Genomic DNA, 22,042 nt, shown 5'->3' on the forward strand with positions numbered 1-22,042 from the left:
AGGTTTATTTTTGTTGCTTGCAACCGACCTCTGGTAATTGTTTTTTGGGTTTTGGGACTGGAACAAGCTTCTTTCCTGTCTCCATTCTTAAAATTATTTCTTTTTTATATTCCAAACCGAAGCTCTTTTAGGTTTCTTTTTCCTTCTGTTATAGTTTATCTTTGAATTAGTTTGGTGATCCATACCACCAGACTTTCTTGATGATAAACTTGGTTCCACTCTTAAAGCAGTCTCAATCAACTGTGAAAAATTCTCCCATTTTGATGTTGTTGGCACTGGAGTATGAATTTCTTGTCTAAGTCCTTTCTCAAATTTTTAGCGTCTATTACTTTCTAATGCCACGATCTTAAGTCCATGAAATAAAATACCCAACCACACACTTTTAGAGGTTCTTTGGCCTTCATTTGTCGCCCATATAACCTCCAAACCATCCTTTTGACACTTAACCAATTTTTCCAATCTTTCTCTTTTTCTCAATTCTAAACTCAAATTTCAAGTATTTTCACCTTCTTTTGTCATAAATTTCATTCTCTCTTGTCCTTGACTAAGCTTAACAAATTCCAAAAGTTTAAGAAATTTTGGAGTTTCACAATTCTTACCCCCTTAAGAAATTTTATCCTTGAAATTTTAAACACCAAGCAATATTCATAAAAGAATACTTTTATTTACATAGCATAAAACTTTAACATAATAGTTCTTAACTTCTCATAATTCCCTTTTGTTTCATATTGTTGGGTCCTTCTCCTCCTGGGATTGCCTTAGGTTGATTTACGAAGTCTTTCATGTCAAAATTTGTACTCAGCATTGATCAGACATCATTTATGACGTACAAATTTGATTCAAATATTGATGTGTCATCTACATATAAGCATATGATAGTCCATAAGCCATTCCCAAACTTATAGTATATGCACTTATCACTCTCATTTACTTTGAACCCTTTAGAGATGATTATATTATCAAAATTTTCATGCTATATTTTCTTAGGAGCTTTGTTTAGACCATTATTGAGAGACTTAATTATCTAGCTTATAGACTTTAGATTCATGATCATGAACTATGAAACCTTCAAGTTGTTCCATATATATCTCTTCTTCTAAATCACCATTTAGGAAGACAGTCTTAACATCCATCTGATGTGCTAAAAAAATGTTTAAGGAAGCTATAAAAATCAACAGTCTAGTTGAGGTGATTCTAGTCACTCGGGAGAAGGTGTAGAAAAAAGTCTATGTTTTGACTTGTCTAAAACATTTTGCTTCTAGTCTAGCCTTATACTTATCTCCTGATCCATCATGTTTGAGTTTCTTCCTTAAAACTTATTGTTTTGCAGCCAAGGGGTAGGTCAACTAAGTGCCAAATCCTATTTGATTCAAGAGAAATCTATTTCATCATTTATAGCTTTATTCCATAAGTTGACATCTACTAAGGATAAGACTTCTATTAGATCTTTAAGATCTCTTCTACATTATACATTTCGAAGTCTTCTCCAAATTTTTTTGTGGTTCTCACTCTCTTACTACTTTTAGGTTCATGGTCTACTTCCTTTTCTTGGGTTTGGATCCTAACTGAAGGTAAACTACTAGAACATGAGCCACTAGTTTGTCAATTTAGGCCCCCACTATTTTTAGATTTAAAGGGAAATCTATATTGAAAGAAGTTTGCATCATTTGATTCTATGGTTCTTATTTTCTAAGTCATGGAATCTATAGGCCTTACTATTTTTAGCATATCCTATGAAGACACACTCATAGGCTCTACTGGCTAGTTTTCTTCTCTTAGGATAAGAAATTCTAACATAGGTTAGGGAACCCCAAGTTATGAGATAAGACATGTTTGGTGTTTTATTCTTTAGGATTTCGTAAGGTGAAGTTGTGTTGTTTAATTAAGAATCCTATTAAGGATCAGAAAAATAAGTTATGATTAATTATACTGCCTAATTTGACAATTGTCTATTTTAAGATTTACACAAATATGATTATAATCCATTTTGATAAAAGATCCCACTCATTAAACATTTTTGTCTAACCTCTTAAATGTTTTCTTTTATTCCCTCTAGGTAGCGAAGGACCTCCGACGTTGAACTTGCTACCCTGATTGCCTACCGTGCCTCCTTAATCATATCATTTTGGTAGTGGTCACTTCTCACATAGTGTGTAGAAACTAGGCGAGCAAAGTTAAGTCGCTGTCTTGAGTTTGCATTTCATTTCTTTTGAAAGAATTATGTACTAAAAGTCAAATGAACTCTTGTGATTCGTTTGTCACTGAAGTTTCTTGTTTTTATTCAAATTCAAATTTGATATTTTAAATTTTGTGGTATAAAAAGTTGTTTCGCTTACTAGACCTTCAAAGTTTATCACGTGGTGTGGTACACATTGAGGGTAGGCAGAATGCCTCCCCTTAGTCGAAAAGAATGACTTTGGAACGGGGCATGATAATTACGCATAATATGTCTTCCAATGCCAGATCAGACAACAAGCAAAGAGTATCTTTACCAATTCACACAGCAAGCATAAATCACACAACATGAATAGGACATTCTATTCACAATTACACAACATGATTAAAACATTTCATACCAAATCACACAACAAGGAAGAAGCATCCCATTCAAGATCACACAACATAAATAGGGTATTCTATTCAAGATCACGCGACATGAATAGAGCATTATATTTCAGACCACACAGCAGGAATATAGCATCTCATCATAGATCACACAACTAGGATTAGACATCCCATTCAAGATCATACAGCATGAATAAGGCATTTTATCGTACAGGGTACAAGGATAAAATTATTCAACAATATGAAGTTCTCAGACCTCCTTTAAGCACATAATTTTTAGTGTACAGTAAATCATATTAATTGTAAATGGTATACATTTCAAGAATAGGAAAGCATAAGATAATATAAGTCATGGTCTTAATATAAAAGAATTTTAAAAACTTTTGAAACTTGGAATTATTTTGTAAAAGAAACCACTTAAAACACTAGAGACTCCACTCCCTCCTCCTTACTTTCAAATTTCTCTTTGCAGTTTAACTCTCAGACTCCTTTTTTGATGTATTATCCAAATGGTAATATCTTATGTCCCCTTTTCTTTCGGTCTTTAGTCCTATTTATAGTGACCATTCACATCCATGGGTTATTTTCATAGTTTCCATGTGTCACCTTCTCATTTCACCTTGTTATGTAGCCAACCCAAACTTGACACATGTAAGGAGGGGTGACCACAAGCTTGAGAACGACAATCAAGAGTGCAACTTGTATTGTTCCCCTCTTTAACCTTCTGTTTCATTGTATGTTAGATAGGATATGACCATCTTTATTTGTATCACTATCGTGAATGACCAAGATTGTAGTTCTTTTCTTAGGGTTTTTTACTTAGTTATGGATTGTAATGCCCAGTCCCAAAAGTCACTCTATGTGGCAAGTGGGAATGTGACCGTTTAGAAATCATATGCAAGTCTCTCCACGAGATAACATGTAGAATGCCTAGTAAGCGGAATAAACACAACCAACAAGTTAAATGCGAAATGAGAACTTCGATTGAAATTACATAAGTTCATTTAACACAAGTATATATTCTTCCCAAACTTCAAAAGAAACTATATACAACTTGAGACATTTTTTTACTCTTCTCACCTAGCTTCTACTTGCTATGCGAGTTAGTAATGGCTACTTCTAAAATGATTCATTTTTTGTATGGCATTATAGACGCACTACAAGAATTTTTTGATTTCTCGACAGCTAAATCGTTGAGAAAAAAGGCGTCGAAAGAGATGGTATCTCTCGACACAATAACTAAAGCGCCGAAAGATTAGAGAACTTCAAACGCATCGTTGATGGCATCGAAAAATGGTGGGGATTTCATGATGCACGTTTTGATGCGCTGAAAAATGGTCGGGAACTCTCGACGCGCATTTGGTGGTGTCAATAGTTCCCCACCATTTCCATATGCATTAAAATGTGTGTCGATAGTTATCCTTTAAAAGTTTTTTCTCGTTGAAGAAGAAGAATGGGTTTCGAAAAAGGTAATGCGAAGGGGAGAAGAAAGGGTTTGATGCCACCGCTCATTCCACATATACTTTCTTCTTCACTAATTAGTTTCTACATTCTCATATGCTTCTTTCGTTGATGTTAAAATGTTAGAAAATTTGTTTTATCCTTCTCGTTTTAGGTTTTCAACTATTATTCTATGAATGCAAAATTTTAAGGGCTTAGCGAAATTAGAATTTTTTTTTACATTAGGATTAAACTGAGGTTGAGAGAGCGAAGAACAACGTTGATAATTATTGGATTGTCGTGGAATGTTCATAGATCCGTTCAGATCTATTCTTTTAGATGGTGAGGAAGAACATTTAGAATGGTAAACTTTACTTTCTTTCGTCCATTGTTTTGTATTCTTCACTTTGGAGTTGACGATTTGTAGTTCATGACGCACAATATGAAGCGTTGGGAGATGTCTAGGATCCTTTGACGCTTCATGTTGTGCGTGAAGAGATCCTCTCTCGACTCATTTTGCCTGACTTCGATCCCAACGCGCATTTTTGCGTCAAGAGATCATTTTCTGACGCTTTTTCATATATCTCTTGACGCTTTTGTGCGTCAGGAGATCTTCATTTTCTTATAGTGACGATCAAGGCTGCAAGTTCAACGCTAGATGTCCTTCGCTACGTAGGGAGGGGTAAAATAAAACATTTGAAAGATTAGACAAAAATGTCTAGTGAGTGGGGTCTTTTATCAACGTTTTTAATAAATCAAACTTTACCTTAACACTTTATAAATCATTTGGTCAAATGATATGATTCATATACTTTGTGTTTCAATAATAGAATATTGAGCTTAAAGCAATTCATTTCAATACATTAGGCAATTAACACCTTTCAAATTTCATTATCAAACATTTACAAATCATATGGAAAACCATCTCCTTTTAAATCATGCATCGGGTTCATATCGCGTAAAAACTCATTCTACATAATTCATCATATCATCATATTGACAAATCATTCCACATATTAATTACATCTTTGTACCATTTTATCAGCTCAAGCGTTTATCACACACTCTTTTACAAAGTTGTAGCTATGCGGAGTAGTCTCAACACATTTAGAAAATTTTCATCAATTCCATCACGCATAACGTGTCTTTCGATGTCATATCACATAGCAAGCAAAGTGCATCACATATCAGATCACACAACAAGTATATGAGGCATCCTATTCAAGATCACATAGCATGAATAGGGCATCTTATCCCATATCATATAGCAAGTATGAATTATTCTCATCGTATAGAGTACATAAGATGATCTTACTTCATTTCATCATTTCATCATTTCAATTCATGTTAAACCCATTCATTTTGGGTTTAGGGTTCAGAGATTCCATAGAAATACATTCAAAGATTTAAACACCTTGGAAATTCTTTTGTTTTCTAAAAACATGTATAGCAAGAACCATTCACAATCACAATCATCTAGTTTGCTCGTCGAGCTCCTTAGCCAAGAGTTTCTTTGTACTTCCTTACAATTCCCTGCCAGATTCAAGCTCGTGAGGAATCTCTAAAAATCTTGAAAATTCTCTCAACTCTTTCTTAATTAAGTAAACACAAGGAAAAAACAGCTTCAAAATGGTCGAACTCCATCCATTTATAAGCCTTTCTGGTGAGTCTTTCCATGCAGGAATGATGACTTTTGTTTGATGGTGAGAATCAGATAATGCTAGAATGTCATGTTCACTGTTATTCCTTTACCTTGAATTTGGATTGGATGGCAAAGTCAAATCAATTTTCGGCTTTCTTACATGAGAATGACATCACTACTTTTTGATGAAATAAGCTTAAAATACATAATAGTTCCTTCCGTAGCCTTCATCACATAGACTACTCTTGTTGCGTGAAATCATATCGCATAAGGCATAATCCAATCAGAATTGTTACAAACTTGTCGATTGTTTCCTTAAATTCCTTGACTGAGGTTTGAAGGATTGTTAATTGACATCTTGCTTGTCATAGAGTGTGTTAAGTTAGAAGTAATATGCTAGACTAGTAATCAATCATGCACAAATGTGATAGAAGGTTAATGGAGACTAATAATGAATGTTTGTAATGTTGTACCAAATTAATTTCAACTATTTCAGTTTTTAATATATTTCTTATCATTTGGTACGAAGTGAAAATCACTTGTAGATCTTCAGAAATACATCACGATAAAGAAGGAAGTTCAAATACCTTCAAGAACAAAATTTCCTCGAAAGAGAACTCTCTCAAATTAATTTGCACCCTCCCACACACTGAACAAGGGTAGAGCTTAGTTATTTAGAGGCAACACAATTAATTCTTCAAGATTTTTTTATTTAAAAGATTCATATTAAAGAAGAAAATCTTTTAACATAAATAACTATGTATCCCTTATTTAAATAAGGAACGTTCATTAAATAATAATAAAAAGAATCCTATTAATTCTTTTTTACAAAAATACCCAACAATTTATTTTTGTCTTTTTTCTTCACTTCTAACTTACACTTCGTGGGTAAAGAAAAACTTCAATTTTATTAAATGGACTTTTGTAAAAGTAGCAAAAAAAAAAAAAAAAAAAAATTATGACAATATACCTTATGTCACAACATTTTGTAAATTTGTAAAAATAGCAAATTTAAAAATGATGACTGTCTGATAATCGTATAATTACTCTCTAATATCTCTCTGATAGTTCTATGATTACTGTCTGATGGTTGTGTGATATCACTAATTTTGTTATATTCGCAATATGCAAAATATTGGTGTCATAAGCTGTTTTTTTCTAAATGTTTTTGTCATTTGATGCAATTTTTCTTTATTAAATTATTCTAATATCTCTTGTTCACACTACTAGAAATTTGAGTTTTAATGACGCAAAACTTGCATTGTAAAGAGTTTCAACGATACAATTTTTGCATCATTGAAGCCCCTGTCAAGAAATGATATTTACAACACTTCAAAAAACGTGTCATTTAATATGCTTAGATGACATCAAAATTGTGTCATTAATACTTTTACTTTGATAAAATAAATATGTCACCGTTATCTATAACTCGACACCAATATATGTTATCAATACTCTTAAATTGACGCTTTACATGTATCACCGTTATCTATACCTTGACAGCAATATATTGATCGATAATAGTTTTTGTTAGGATAAATTAAATAGATTACAAACAATTTTTATATCATAAAACCTAAACTAAAATTGCTACAGAATGAAATTACCTACATATGTTATTTAAATAATTTAAAAAGAAAACACTTTTAGCGAGAAAACAACACAAACATGTCGCAAAAGATGATTATTATAGATACAAAGGTTCGTTAGAGATGTTTGGACAATGCCATGCGCAGTTTAAAGTTGGAGACACAACTATTTGTATATAGATGGTTACACATCGAATCAATGCAATCGTTACAAGTATGGTGCGATTCATGTAATAGAATTTACAAATTTAATTGCTGGTTGATATATGTAGTAAATTGTTACGGTTACTACACTTCACAAAGTATATTATATTGTTAATATATACATGAAAGTTATAAGGTTTTATGTCAAAAGTGAGTATTATATGTATATCAATGAGATACCATTAAACGGGTGCAGGCTGCATGTATTGTACACTGAAACAGATCATTTTCCAATTTCACAATATTATTTGATGTTCTTAGAGAGTAATTTAATTGTATCATATATATTTATACAAATGTAAACAACTAATTATAAATACTTATAGATCCACTGCAGTACAAGCAATTTCGATATACTAAATTTCTGACTAATTAAAACATGGATAAAATAAATTAGCACGATTCACTATGTAAAAAAAAAAAATGAATTGCTAATGTCGATACTAAACCTTTACAAAGAAGAAAATAAGAAACGATACTATAAATTATAAAATTCATAGACAATTTATCGCATGTGGATCATTGCTAGGAAAAGTTGTCATTTCGTCTCCTAGCTCTTAGTAAATTTTAGGTCACTAATTATTATACATCAAATAGCTATGATTCAATTTTTTTAAAAAAAAATTTTGCATGTATTTACTTAAATTTAAAAGATTGGGTATAGAGAGAATAACTTTTCTACACAAACCAGAAGGCTATTTTTAAATAATGACATTGTAGAAGTGTAGGGTTAATTATTAGCTAGATGATATGATTTGAAAGGCATCTACAAATATATGGTTGATGTTGATCATCTAAAGGAATTTAGATGCAAAAATTGATACCCCAATTCCTATAGTTGATTTGATTGTGCTCTTATCAATTCAATAGATAGCTAAGAACAATCCCAACAAGTTGATGAAATGGACAAACATATCAAAAGAAAATAAAAGGAAAAAAGATAAGAAATATCACTCACTAGTCAAAAAGTTCTAATAAAAAGAATAGTTAAACACATGCTTGCATGTCCAGAAATTTTGTTGATAGAAAGCTTTATAAATAAAAAATAATCTAAAAAAAATTGTAAAGAATGGAGCTTGAATTGAATGTGAAATAATTTTACCACTAAGATAGATTTTAATATTAGTATTATATAACGAGCGCTAAAAATTCGTGCACCTATACTAAATCCGTCGAAATATATTTTTTATTACTTGATTATTAGCTTTAGCACTCGTAAAAATATTTCTAAATTGACAATATGTTTATATTAAAATTAAGAATTTATTTGAAATAAAATGATTGTAAAAAGTAAAATAGATGAAAATATTTACAAAATATAACAAAATTTCAAATTATATCTCTATCAATGTCTATCTTGGTTGAATATAAAATTTTGCTATATATAAATTGTAACTATTTGAAATGGTTAATTTCCATATATATAACAAAACTAAAAAATATTTATGGCGTGTGTAACAAAAACATAAAAGCACATAAAGCCACATCATTGTATTTTTATAAATTTCATATTTACCCTTGAATATTGCAGGACGATTCTTCAATTCTTTTTCGTCTTATTCTTTTGTGATTTATTCATCTCTTCTTCTAGATTTTCTTACTTCAACATTTAGAGTATAAGACCCAATCGTTTCAATCTTCTATTTCATCTTCGACAAGTTGCTTTGAAGCTATTTCACATTTGTTTCAATATTATTTTCATTTTTCTCATATTCAAGAATAACAAGATCGATCGATCGTTTAAATATTATTTTACATGATTAACATGATTATTAATTTGAAGTTTTTCACGATCATTTACATTGGGCTACGCGATCGCTTACCATAACCAACACAATCGCTTACTATGGTCAACATAATCGTTTGTCATGGTCAACACGATTATTAGATTATTTGAAATTTTTAGTGATCATTTACATTCGCCTACACGATTGGTTATCATAACCACCACATCGCTTACCATAATCAACACTGTTGTTTACCATGATCAACACGATTGTTGACCATGGTCAACACGATCTTTAAAAGTATATTATTAAACTACAAGATTTTTTATCCTTGTAATATCTCTAAAATGATCGTGTAGTTATAGTAAACGATCAGGTATCACAATCCAAACCATCATTTAGACTGTAGTACGCTAAGGGTGTAAGAATAACCTGACAACTCGAATAACCTAGACTACCCAACCCATATTATATGGGTTGGATTGAGTTGAGTTAAAATATTGGGTGGGTTGGGTTAAAAAGTTTGAATTTTTATGGGTTGAGTTGGGTCTCGGGTTGGAGGGTCGAAAAATTTGATTCAACCTAATCCAACCCAAATTAATAATATATACATATATTATTTATCTAATAAAACTTAAAGAATATTAGGCTTTCTCCCTCACATTCGCAGTTCTCTCCCTCGCGCACCGCAGCCACATCTCCTTCGTCTTCTCTTCTTACATCTCCTTCACGCTTTACCTTCTCATCTTGTCTTCTCTTCTCACATTTCCTTCACGCTTTACCTTCACATCTTCTCTTCTCTTCTCACATATCTCCCACGTGCCACAGCCACATTCATGCTTCACCTTATCTTCTCACATCTTCTCATCTCCTCTGTCTCCTTCGATCTCAGATCTCAATTCGTCATATCCTAGATCTCAGTCTCTTCCGTCTTTGACATCTCCTCCGAAAACCATTAGAAATTAGAAGTGAAAAATAATAATAATACAACTCAACAACCCAACCCATATTTTAGGGGTTGAGTTGGGTTGAAAACTAAATTCGGAATATTTGGGTTGCCAACTCAAATAACATGAAAATATGGATTTGGTTGAGAATGTCTCCCAACCTAACCCAACCTGATTATACCCCGATAGTACCCCGATAGTACACGATCGTTTAGAAGAAGATTACATGTGTACTGTGTGACCAATTAACCGCATGTTGACTGAGATATTTTTGGTATTTTACATTATGGATCTATGGACTTTTTTCTTTTTAAAATTTTTTCTTGTTTTATTAGTTTGTTATATTTTTTTAAAAAAACTCATATGAAAATATATTTTAAATGTTTAAAAATAATTAGTTCTAAAATTTGACTGGAAATTTAAGAATGAAAAAAAATCCTTTTAAAATGGCTTTAAAACATTAGAGTTATTTTATTTTCCATAAAAGTACCAAACAATTTGCTAAAAATGTCGTCCAAGAAATGCTTTAACTAGGATCATGGTTTGGTTTGCCCTTTCAAAAGAAGTTATTTTTAAATTTATCAAAATGAACCTAAATATTAAGGACGTACAAAATGTCTCCTTCCATTAATGATAGAGATTGATAGACATTGATACACTATTATCATCTATTATTCATAAACACTAATAAATACTAATAGATGTTTACTATTAATAGATGACTATCATATTTTGTTACTTTTGAAAATATTTTCAATTGTTTGACCACTTACAATTATTTTTATTTTTATTTTTTATATTTTTTACCTAAAATATAAGTAAATTACTATAATATGTACCATAAAAAAACCTAACAAAACAACATGTTTGGATTAATTTAGAAAAAGGATGCTTTTCAAAAAGCCTTTGCACTTAAATACTTCTGATAAAAGTTGTTTTGGCAACTTTTTTTTCTGAAAAAAATATTTTTTATTACAAGTTTGTTTGCTTTGTTATATAGTAAAGGAAAATTGTCAAAAATAGTAAAAATTTGACAAAATATTTACAACATATAACAAAATATTATGATTCTATCAATAATAGACATTGATAGACATTGATATGCTTCTATTAGTAGCATTGATAAACAATGATAAAAGTCTATTAGTATAGAATCCAAAATTTTGTTATAGCTTGTAAATATTTTAATTTATTTTACCATTTTAAAAAAATACCTTTATATTAAATTTGTTTTCATTAGTGTCAAATTATAGTTATAAAATACTATACAAACTAATAATTGAAAAGTTAAAAGTTGTTAGGGGTTGGTGGATTTAGTTACAGTAGGTGGTCGTTGGCAATGATGTTGAGAGCTAGGTGGTCGTTGGAGTTGGTTGTATGTGACCGTCAATGTTGGTTGGAGTTGAGGGTCGCAGGTGTTAGTGGCGAGGTCAGCGGTAACTAGGGAAACATATTGTGTAGATGATTTTGATAATTTTAAGAATTATACACGTTAGGAAGAGACTAACCCATTAAACACTCAATTTTGAAATCTTTTTTCTAAATCAACTTTTTTAAAATAAAAAAAAAAACTTATTAACAGAATTAAGTGTTTGAACAAAATATGCTCTAAATCTCTCCCAATAGATTTATTTTGTCCAAAGACTAATTCTCAAACAAGAAAAAAATCTCAAGATGTTGCACAAAGAGAGATATAACCAAAACTTCATTTTTGACCAAGTTGTAGACCGGTGGAGATGGGTCCTCAAAATACAAATTGGCATAATGTACATATCCATTTTTGCAAATTGATGAACAACATTATTCGTTGAAATGACCAAAAATTAAATCTTAATTAGATCAACTATCAAAGTTTGCTTTCTATTCTAACATTCATTCTATCCATAACACGTCTTTTAATAACTTTTCTCATTGTACATTCAATTTTATATATTATACCCCAATTACAAATTTATTCCATTTTTTTTATAGGGGATAGGAAAGAAGTGAATATTTTCCTCATCACTAAATGATATATATGAACTACTCTTATCTTATCACTCTCAATTGATTTTGAAATAAAACTACATCTTTACGTTGGTATCATAACCCATATTAAGTTTAAAAAATAAGTTTTCCATAAAATAACGATGAAATCAAAGAAAGATACGACATTGGAGAACATATGAAGAATGTCATATTTTATTAGAAAGATAAAATACATCATCTCTATAACATGTGTAGAGTTATATTTTTCACCCATAATCATTACATGGGTATTGTGTATATACTTGATATCTTCCTTCACAATCTATATGTGTTTGCAACCATGTGATGGTTATTACATTACAAGTGTTTGAATTAGTATTATAGTATTTTTTTTTTTTTACTTTTATGTTAAAACCCTACCTTGTCTCTAGTTGTGTCTCTCTTTTAAATTATCATAATAATGAAAACAAAATAAGACGACTCATTCTCAAAGTATTCATCAATATAGTATAGTGATATGTGGATCAACAAACATCACAAAAATTGTCTTTAAAAGTTTATTTAATAGAAATAATTTTGTGGAATTAATTGATTCACACGTAATAATTAAAGTTAAATGGTTAAAAGAAAAAGGGAAAAAAGAATATCAATTTGGCACATGTTTAACCAATGCTCTATAAAGAGAGAAGAGATTGAAGTGTGTGGTGTTTTATGGGGATGATAACAGTGTGAGATAATGGAAAGGGCTTTGTAGGGTATGTTTTATCTGTTGATGTCCGAAAAGCTCCCATGAAAGGGACTCCCAACTTGTAGTTGTTGGCCCTAGTTCACCACTTGTATCCCTAAAAACCACATTTTTTTTATTTTGTAATAAGAAGAAAATATTTTCTTAATAAATAAATAAAAAGCAATTACCTAAACCTAAGGCAACTAGTTAAGACATACATATATCCCTCTAGGAACTCTAGGAACGGTTTGTTTTTTAAAATGTAGATAATCGAAATTTTAGATGTTCAAAACTATAGATATATGAAATCATAGATGTTCAGAACATGGCTAAGCATGCTGGTTAGAAAAATTAGGATTAGAATTACATAGTAAAGAAACTTACGTTCAACATTCTCTCCTAATTTTACAAGACTTCAAGTATTTTCTATTCTCAAACTGATTCGAGATGAAGTTTTGTGGAAACTTAATTGGATATTTATAAAAAGTACAGACAATTTTTCTCCCTTTTGAGAGATGATATAGAAAGTTTGAGTTGTTTGCTTTTTCATAACCACTCTATCTCCCTCTTGCATGCTTACTTCCCTTTTCTTCATCAAGAGAAGAGATCATGACATTTTTTTAATTACTCCATTGGAGTTATTAATTTAACGTGAATTAAATGAATATTAAAATAATTAATTAATTAAATCCTATTTAATTAATATTTTATTTAAATCAGGAATGAATGAATGTGTCTTATGTAACTTATAGTCTTAATTTAATCAAAATATGAATCATATTTATATATAAATTTTTCTCGTAATTTATAGTTTTAATATACACTATGTATGCATTGAATTTTAACCTATCGTTTTAATATGAATCTCATTCACATTAAATTAATATTCAAACTTATTTAAATATTTTACTATCTTGTAAACTAATTTGGAATCAATCTAAAATTAAATTTATATAATAAAATTTAATTAAAATATAAACTTTACATTATAATGTTTCACCATACATATTATATTATTTCCCTAAGTAAATTCGAACATTTTAAATTACATCTAATATGTATTAACTTCATTACCCTTTACAAGCTAGGAGGAGGATCCATTGGGTGTTGAACCTACAGATCAAAAGCTACAATAATATGAGATTAATTTTGTAAAGCCCCAAGCCTAGGATTTGGAATTCGGATCTCCGACATTCCCCTACGACCTGGTAGCATCATCCTTACTATATCTTTAAAGGCTTATTATAGTGAAAGTTCTCCCCACAAACCAACATAAGTTCTTTTAGCATGCTTTGTTCTAACTCACATGCCTCTTAGGAATATTTTCAAGAGGTCACCTAACATAAAATTGCTGCAAACTAAGCACACTTAAAACGAAGAACTTTGGAGTTCTTATGATCAAACTACTGAAAAGGAAGGTGCACCTTTTTTAAAAGTTTTTTTTAACATTACTTTCATGTCTTCAGGGTAGAATTTGGAATTTGGATCCCCGACATTTCCCTACGACCTGGCAACGTCATCCTTACTATCTCTAAAGACTTATTAGAGTGATAGTTCTCCCCACAAACCAACACGAGTTCTTTCAGGATGTTTTGTCCTCACTTACATGCATTTTAGGAATATTTTTGGGAGATCACCCGACATAGAATTGTTTCAAGCTAAGCACGCTTAACTTTGGAGTTCCTATGATCAAGCCACTAAAAAGGAAAGTATATCTTATCGGTATAGTTATTAACTTTGAATTCTTTTTAAGTCTTTCTTAACATTATTTTCATGTCCTCATGATCCCTCTTATTCAGATGTGATACCGGTTCATTCATGTCTTCTTCGTAATCTTGGACATTACAAATTGACTAAACTTGTATACCACATTAATCAATATCTGTAAGTTGTGTGTACACTCCACTACCTATTTTAGTTCTCGAGAAATTTGGTTTCCTCCCCCCTCCCATTTGTTGCCTAATAGAAGAATACCAACCAGTTCTAGAGACCAATCCCACGAGGAAATTAGAAATATTAAACTTTTTAGTTATATTGGTTTTGAGTATCAGTAAATATTAAATTTTTACTTTGATAAATATTTACAACTAGTTTTTGTTAAGAGTTTGTAAAGATATCCCAACGACACAATAATGTTTCATTTATGATCTCAATAAGGATAGGTATATTTATAATATCATAAGTTATTAAATAATCATAAACAATCGTGGTTATTATGAATTATTAGTTTAGTGGAAGTAATTAAACTAATGTTCCTAGTATGATATGTTTTTGGCATAATAATGAAAACTTGTATGAATAGTTCTTTTAACAATGAAATGTAATTATGAGAACAATGATAACACAATAAATGTGTTATTTTATCTAATTAAAATATGCTATCCTTTCGAGATTTTCATGAATTTAATCGACGTTTTATAGAATTTGAACACAAATAGACAAATAGGTAGATAGAGTTGTTTTCCTTCTTTCAAAGCTTGAGAAGCTAAAACAGTAAAAAAAAATCAATCACTATGTGTGAAATTAAAAGTAAAGATGCAGTAAAAAAGTTCAAGGATATGACATCTCAACGTCACGGAGTTATTAAGATGCTCCCTACAACAGTTGTAAAAGTGAAATGGTTGCGTCAAGAAAGGTTCAAAAATTTGAAAACACCTTTAACTATACTTAACTCTATTAGCATTGAGAGATTGTCCACGTCTCTATATTTCATATTGATCACTGCATATAAGTTTCTCACCAAATTGTAAGTACTATTTATGAAGTTCTATCCAACTACGAAAATGAGGTTCTTGCTTTACAATAAAAAAAATAGAAATTAGAAAAATAGAAGTTAGGAATTTAAGAGAGATTATCGGTTGGTCCAGTTTAGGTGGCTCTAAATGAAAATTGGATCAAACTAAAAATCTTAGATTTAAGCATATCTCATTTACAAGCTTACGTCTGTCAGCCATGCAAGTTGACAGTTCAGTTGTTGTAATCTTTTATTTACATTGAATATGTTCGGGTAATCACGTTATTTAAACACAAAATCACCCTAGTGATCACTATACTTAGGAACTACCACCCTACTCTAGTGGTTTTTGTAAGTTGGCCTCAAAATTACAACACAAGTTTATTATTTAGAAAGAAAAATCTAACTTCAACTTATAACATCCCCACATCCCCCTAGGGCTATGATCCTAAAGAATGGAAAGGCCTAACTTCAACCTAAAGTCTAAGTTCAGTGGGCCTGTCTCACTGTTTGGGCCTACATTGAATTGGCCCAACTCAATACCCCCGTGCTCCATGCTTTGGTCTTGGCTCCTTGCATTATGAAACAATTAAAATGAACGAACCTATTTAAAACACAGGGTCTTGTAATTGATTCAAATTTCTTAAAACTTTTTAGAAATATTTTAAATTGACTAATATTTTATATAGATATAATGTGTAAATGACCAATTTATCAATCTTTATTATTATTAATATATTTATAAAATTGAAAAATGTAAAGTGAAAGTGAATCATTATTAATATTTGTATTTATTAGATATATTATGCAAATATGGTAAATGATTAATTGTATTATGGTAATATTATAATAAAAATTGTCCCTTAATTACTTTTGTTTTGGTGATTTTGTTACAAAATTCTTCTCTCTCAATTTCAAACCTCTCTCTTCATTTATTCTTTCTTTCGTTTTGCATTGTTTTTCAAATATTTCACATAATTATAATATATATATTAAATAATTCGGTGTATATTTTATGAATGAAATATTTTTATATCAATTTATTTATGTATTTTATTTAAATATTCATATCTTACGTAATAAATAATATGTTATGTTTAAAACAATTGTAATTATGTATGAAAGTTGTATATGTTTATAGAAACATTAATAAGAAAAAAATTATGATAAGTCTATGCAATATATGCCACTAAAACATTAGTTATTCTCTGGTATATGTAATGTTGAGGAAAACTGAATATGTTTGCGATGTAGGAATTTTGATAGATGAATTGAAGATCCAAAAAATTGTATGAAGAACTGGTTGGATGTTAAATTGGTTTAGGGTTTAGGGTTTAAAAAATTTATCAATTTATATTTAATGACGAGATCTAAGACTTTTTGGCATTTATTTTATTCAACTATATATAAAGACCTTTCTTCAACCATTTTCTTACAAACATTTGAATTTCTCTCTATTTAGGTTGTTTTTCTTTTTTTTACTCGTCATACGTGTTTTTCCTTTTCTAGTAAGAGTATATGTTTTTTTTCCTTATAATAATTTATAGGGGTCTTTTCAAAAATATAACAAAATATTAAAATATTTACCCTCTATAGAACAATTTCAAAAACGAAAAAAGCTCACACGTCCACCATGGAAAATACTAGAAATGTCTCATGATTAATTGACATCTAGCGTGCGTAATATATTTGGGAAACGATCATTTGGATTTGATCGTTCTAGATTTGATCGTTTTGATTTGGCCAAATCTAAACAATTTTTTCAAGATTATTTGGTACACGATCGTTTAGATTTGACTATTTTTTTATACACAATCGCTTTTATTTGGTAAACGATTATTTATATTTGGTACATCATCATTTATATTTGGTACACAATCGTTTAGATTTGATCGTTTAAATTTGGGTAACCAAATCTCAACGATTGTTTTCAATATTTTTTTGTACACGATTGTTTAGATTTTGTATAAGATCGTTTATATTTGGTACACATTCGATTAGATTTAATCATTTAAATTTAGATTTTTTAAAGATTATTTGGTACACGATCATTTGGCTTTTTTTTTTTTTTTTTTTTTTTTTTTTTTGCATACGATCGTTTAGATTTGACTTTTTTTTTTATCAAGATCCTTTATATTTTTGGTTGACGATCTTGAACAACCAACCGTTTGAAAAAAAATAAAAGTAGATCTTTTATATTTGATACACGATCGTGAACCAAATAACAATTTGAAAAAAACTAATAATAACAAAAGAAGAAAGAAAAATGACAGAAGAAGAGAAGAAAGACGATGAACAGAAAAAAAAATTGCAGAAGATGAAGAGAAGAAAGACGATAAAAAGGAAGGAAAAATCTGAAATATTTTAAAAGAATGGCCAGCATAATGGGATTTTTTCATTTTGTTACATAGGCCGTAAATATTTTGACAATTTGTTATATTTTTTAAAAGTAACCAAATTTCTATTATAATATTGATTAATCTAACCCTCATCATTCATCTTTAGCTTTACTTTTATGTTGCAATATATTTTTTGTGTTGCAATATGTTAATACTTGATAATTTAAGTGAAAAACTCGAAGATATACACGTAAGAGAGTGTAGAAAAATGATCTAATGTCATTTGTGACTTCAAGTCCAAAAATGTCACCCCCTCCCGAGGTCAGCCCACGCAACCCGAGGAAGGAGTGATCGTCGAGGCTCCCATGTTAGACTTATTTGAAATATAATATTATAAATGTGGTCCATATGCAATATATGCTATTTTATCTCTTTCAGGCCTATTATTTTATTAGACTCATTAGGTAAAAAGATAATGTTTTAATTAAACATCGTGATGGATGATGTCTATAAATAGAATCTTAGGGATTACGATTGACTACCTCATTAATTAAGTAGTTCATTTTTTCCATCAAGAAATCTAATTAAGATCTAAAGGAAGACAAGTGAGAGAAACATCATTCCTCAAGAAGATTATTCATGGATCAAGGTATGTTATTCTTTATCTAAATTTAATTTGTAAAATCATCTAGTTCAAAGATCTTGACACTTATTGTTAGATACAATGTTAGAGTTTTATTGTATAATCATGAAACTAAAGTTTACATGTGGTATCAGAACCTTGATTGAGAACTTGTGATTTTACAAGAACGCTTTAATCATTTGTTTTTAATGTTTTTGGTGCATGTTTTCATCAATTTGAATTACATTATTTAATTATCAATTATCATTTGAATTAAAGAATCTTGAATCACTACAAGAAAAACTGTCTATTATGACAGTTGTGTATATCACAAAATGGGGGAGAAAAAAAAACGGTCACAAAATGTAAAATTTCACGTTTCTGACGGAAAAAGACGAAATTTTTCGGATAACACATTCTGCAATAGTTATTTGATGTCATAGAAAAAACATAAAATAATATTTTATTTTTTATTAAAAAAATAATAAATAAAGATTAGAAATTTAGAAAATATTTCCCCAAATCATTAACCCATATTATTTTCCCCAATCCAATCCAATCGTCTTTCATCTCCAATCCGACCGTCTTTCGGCCTCGTCACCATCCGCCCCTACTCCTGCCGTCTGTTCACTCTGGCGTGGCCGTCTATTCGCTCTGACGTGCCCATCTGTTCACTCCGGCACTGCCATTAACGAATGACGAAACCCCCGCAATCCCTCCACAATCTCCGAACCTTTTCAATTTGTTCCCGTCTTCTCCGACGCTACCATTTGTGCCTGCCATCAACTCCTTTGCCGGTAAGCTTCTATTCTTTTTCTCTTTGTCTCTCTCTTTCTGAATATTGTGTAATTACCTTTTATAACATCGACAACTTCAATATTAAGGGAGTCTCATATAGCTAAAAAGCCTCCAGCAGATCCCGTGTTTAGTATTTTCATTCCTTTCATTCCATGTTGAGCTTATTATTAGTAATGGCATGCATAACACAAATTCTATTCTTTACAAGCTAATTGTGTAGTTGTTTGTTGAATGAATTTCTTTCTATCACTATTATCCTTTTCCACAACATGTTCAACAACAGAAACCTCATCGAATAAGAGGTTCATTAGCAGTTGCATAAGAGGTTCTTTCACGAGTTTATGAGTCTGCTTGAACAACCCAAATTTTTTTTATGAATTTTGAATACATTTATAAACACTCCAACAATCCAATACCTTTATACATGCATTTCAACTACCCCTCTTCTTCATACCCAAGTCAGGAGAAGAAAAAAACGCTTTACATAGCTCTCTTTGTCCTCTTCTTCAACTTTTTTTTTTTTTTTTTTTTTTTTTTTTTTTTTTTTTTTTTGTAAATGGGGTTAAAGTAGATTCTTAATTCTATATTTACTTAAGTTATGGGTCTCACGGAGAAGCAACAACAGAATCAGAAGGAGACAAAAAGAGAAGGAATCAAGAATGTGGAGCAAGTGAAGGAGGGGCGAGTTTTTTTTTTTTTTTTATTGTGGAGGTTTGAATTTATAGACTTAATTTTCAACAACAAAATGGTCATGAAACAAGCGTAAGTTTAATTTGAATTTGAGGGGAGACAATATTTGCTTCCTACCTTTAGGCATTTATCTTATTGTATGTTAGTCATTTTCTGCAGTGTGAGATCTCTTGTTGCTTTGAATCTTAACAACTATGGTAGTGGCAGGCATCAGTGGAGAAATCTTACACCAGAGTACATGGAAAAGGTTTATAGTTCCATTTTTTCCCTTTACAGAGCACACAATAATTTTTTTTGTTTATTTTTCATCAAATTCTACTTTCTGGCTCAATTCCACTTGGACTCTAAACAAGAGATAATTTTTGCTTAGGGCTTGGCCCTTTTTATTGCGACTCTCAAGGAATGGGAGATAACCTGGAATTTTATTTTGGAATCATATTCTTTTTTTAGACTGTTGCCTATGTGGTCTTGGAAGATTTTTATCACATAAGACCACAATCTCTATTACAAACCAAACTAAACTCTAAAGACCTTCAACAAAAGTTGGAAATCAAAGTGTAGCAAACTACCATCTCTAGAGAATGCAATGTGATCTAATTCCTCAAATGCTTCCCTGCTACGAATGCACGGGTGCAGCTCGAACACAAAGAAAGATTATCCCTGTATATAATCTTTTTTATATGAAGCATCTTTGATATAATCTATAATATTAACTCCCTAATGCAAGTTCTTTGCCTTCTAATTATGCCACTCTAGAAACTTGACATTCTTAGAAGTTTCTTCCTTTACGGCGAGGTGAAGTTGAAAGTAATGATATTGATGGTGTTGACTGTGCAGAAACTAACCTAAACTGTATCAAACGATTCCACCTCAAGGTCATGAATCATGAATGTTGGAATTGAATCACTTAGTTACTTTGTGAATCCGTATTTATTTAGTTCTTTAACTAATTTATAGAGCTAGATAATGATATTTTTTTTCAAATTTTGTTAGGTGATTGATGTGTGGAGAAAACATTGGAGCAAACACATATATGTGGGATAATTATGGTATTGCTACAATTTAAACATCTTTTTTTATCCTATCAAAATTTGGGATTATATATATAAAGTCATTTTATTTGAATTAAGAATTTACTCGTTCTAGTAGTTAAGGACTTTGTTGGAACTTAGTATTAATTTTTTCAAACCTTTGAATGTATATAATGCTTTCTTTTTCTTTTTTACGTTATAAATTTGAATATTTTGGTTGTAATTATTATCATGAATTTGGATGAATGTGAACTATACCTTCTTAGTATGGCAAATTACGACACAATATCTATATGATTATAATTTGATTTTACAATAATAATATTAGATAGGTGTTATTAGATAAGTTATAGTTATGTTTGTATTATTACAAAAAATGCTATAGAGGGTCAATCAACAATAAAGTTTGTAGGTAAAAGTGTGGTATTTATAACTTTTTTCCATTACAATAAATAATGCTAATAAAAATAAGAGACCTTCAATAACATATCTAGTCTTTTATAATGTCTTTTTATTGTTATACAATTTTTTATGATACTTTTTCAATATTATGAAACGTTTCTGTAACAGTAAATTAAAGCTATAATATATCAATTTTTTTATATTGTTATTAATAGCTCTACAAAAATCGCTATTAAAAGTCAAAGACTTTTTGCTACGACAACATTCATAAAACGTTAAAAACAATGGTTTATAGCATTTTTTCAATGTTATTAAAATAGCTATTGATTGGTTTTAATAACGTTTTTCTGAATGCAGTAAAAAAATGTACAAAAAGTCTTTTATAACAATTTTCCAATGTTATTAAAACGCTATTGAAACATTTTGATAACAAATTTTCAATGTTATTAAAATAGTTGTTGAAACGTTTTAATAACGTTTTTTGAACACAATGAACAATGCTATAAAATGTCTTTTATAGCATTTTTCCAATGTTATTGGATCATTTTGATAACAATTTTTCCAACGCAATAAAAATCACAATTCAATTTTCAATAGTGTTTTTTTTTTCATGTTAT

The 22,042-nt window shown here is 30.1% G+C and overlaps 1 long non-coding RNA gene across 1 annotated transcript; it reads left to right on the forward strand.

Annotated features, from left to right (window-relative positions):
- Window positions 1-19,045: 19,045 nt before the first annotated feature.
- On the forward strand, window positions 19,046-21,298 carry LOC105435464. Its single transcript, XR_969490.2, has 3 exons — window positions 19,046-19,301; window positions 20,152-20,239; window positions 20,986-21,298. It is a non-coding gene; the product is annotated as an uncharacterized LOC105435464 (long non-coding RNA).
- The last annotated feature ends 744 nt before the right edge of the window (window positions 21,299-22,042 follow it).

This window comes from Cucumis sativus, chromosome 5, assembly GCF_000004075.3.
Source record: "Cucumis sativus cultivar 9930 chromosome 5, Cucumber_9930_V3, whole genome shotgun sequence".
Classification (NCBI taxonomy): domain Eukaryota; kingdom Viridiplantae; phylum Streptophyta; class Magnoliopsida; order Cucurbitales; family Cucurbitaceae; genus Cucumis; species Cucumis sativus.